The sequence below is a fragment of the Terrapene carolina genome, unplaced genomic scaffold (assembly GCF_002925995.2).
Source record: "Terrapene carolina triunguis isolate 2854851 unplaced genomic scaffold, T_m_triunguis-2.0 Scaffold234, whole genome shotgun sequence".
NCBI classification, from domain to species: Eukaryota; Metazoa; Chordata; order Testudines; family Emydidae; genus Terrapene; species Terrapene triunguis.
The window spans coordinates 2,949,396-2,951,856 of NW_020664585.1; positions in this window are offsets into that span (position 1 = coordinate 2,949,396).

Consider the following 2,461-nt stretch of genomic DNA (forward strand, 5'->3'; position numbering starts at 1 on the left):
CATTTGTCTTTGTTAAACTTCATCCTGTTTAACTCAGACCATTTCTCCAATTTGTCCAGATCATTTTGAATTATGACCCTGTCCTCCAAAGCAGTTGCAATCCCTCCCAGTTTGGTATCATCCGCAAACTTAATAAGCGTACTTTCTAATAGCACTGGTCTTAATGGAGAAAACATTTTCTCACTGTGTAATGCTGTATATGTCAAAGTGCAGAACAGGTAATAAATAATGACAGCTTAAAGTTTAGTTAGTACATCAAGTCCATATTCTACCCTTGATCTGTAGCAATCCTTCACATTGATATCAGTGAGATTCTGAGATAATCTCCTTTAAGAAGAACCTGATCTCTCTCGTATAAAATGACAGCACATTCAGCCACTACTTGATAAGTTTGATAACTAGCACTTCATAAAAAAACCAAGATAGCACACAGAAAGGAAAAAAAGTATAGAGAACTAGGAAATAAAATATATCCAGTTTTAAATCGTGTCCCAAAAATCCAATTAGTACCTATATCCAGCACTTCCTACTATTCCAAACATGTCTTCAGCTCTCAGCCAAATTAGTTTACTCCGTTAACTTTAGCAGTTTGTTTCCTATTCCAACCAGCTTGTGTATGAGGAAATTCTGCCTAAACTATTTATATACTATGCTAGTCCCTTCCTCAAGTTGAGTCCATGACCTCTTGCTTTCAAAATAGTAATTCTCTCAAGCAGCTTATCAGAATCAATCTGTTCCTTTCAGGATCTTACAGGTCTCAGTGAAATCATCTGTGTTCTTTTTTCTAACGAACACAGTCCAAATCTGACTAATATGTCTCCAACATGTAAATATTGAAAAAATTATGTGAAGGGCAATAAAATTATTTAACGTCAATTTAGTGGTAATAATTTCCTAAATAAGGGTGAACTTGAAAAAGAATATTCCAAGTGTGACATTAAAAGGTCTTTTTACAGTGCTGTCTCTCAATTTGATAGTTTGATGTATACTGAATTGCATATATAATACACTGGGTATTTTATTTGGGAGTGAGGATGGTTACTGCTTCTTAAAAGGACTAGTACCTTATCCTCACCAGAACACATGGAGAGGTGGATTGGCAGGGAACACACATGCAGAACATAGTGCTCATGATTATTGTTTAGGTCTATTTCCTGGCCAACATTCTTACACTGTGATTTCGCTCCACTGATTATTTTTGTTCTCTTTATGCTGAAGAACATGATCTTTGTGTAAGCCAATAAACCTAATCTAGCCAAGTCAATTTCCAGGGCTTGACATTCTTATTACTCAGATGGGATACTTGGCTTAGTACAAAAAAAAATTAGAAAAAAAATGAGAAACAGCTGCTGAAAAAGGCACGTATGCTTAGAAGCAACATGATCAACAGCTGTTTATCAGGCATGTGATTTTTTAAAATAAAAATTGCTATACATGTAAACAGGAGATTCTTACTGGAGTTTATTTCTTAATTTTGAAATATCTTACTTGGTTCGCAAGGCTTTATTGCCCTCCATGAACTATACAGCTCTCCACAAGCTATCTAGCTCAGTGGTGGACAACCTGCGGCCCATCAGGGTAATCCACTGGCGGGCCACCAGAGCATTTGTTTCCATTTGCATAACTGCCCGCAGCTCCCAGTGGCTGCGGTTCGCCGTTCCCGGCCAGCGGGAGTTGCGGGAAGCGGGAAACTTTTACAGAATATTTACCCTCCATTTCCACATTCAAGTTCCTGCTTCTTTTTCTGGTGACTTTTTAATCCCCTTGATACAACTATCAAGCACCAGTCCAAAGCAAACACAAAGCCAGGAAATGCAAACTGCTAACAGTGAACACACGAGAAACTGAAGTCTGAATCCTGCCAGAGTTCAGATTATGAACTGTTTTATGATGCACAAATTAAAATGCAACCAAACGATTAACCTGCAACTGTAATAAATCTAGCTCTTAGATGATTTAATATACAGTGTGTAAGATGTTTTCATATTAGTAACTTATCTTCAAAAATGCACTTTGGCATGGCTCATTAGAAATAAAAATACAATTATTCACTCAACAGCAGTTTTTGCAACCTATGTACTGGCACCCTACAAGCTCTGCCTTTGGGCCATACCAAGGCCTTGCACCACAGGAAGTATTACGAGGAACGTGCCACAAAGTGCATTCGGCATGCCATATATTATCCACTGTTCACACCCAACTCCCATTTACATTCGTGGGAACGCTGTGCACAGCTGGTGGGCAATAGGAACATAAGACTACACAAGAATTTTTCCATCATGAATGATTATTGCCAGCTGCCTACCTTATTTCTGAATAAGCAGGCCCTTAATACGATGAATACTAAGCAGTGTAAGGTTTATTCTGCCTCTGCATTTCAGGGCAGATATAAGTCCTGCTCATTTTTGTAAGGATCTGAAGTGGAAAGAGTGATCAAATAACAATCCCAGGGAAAGGATGT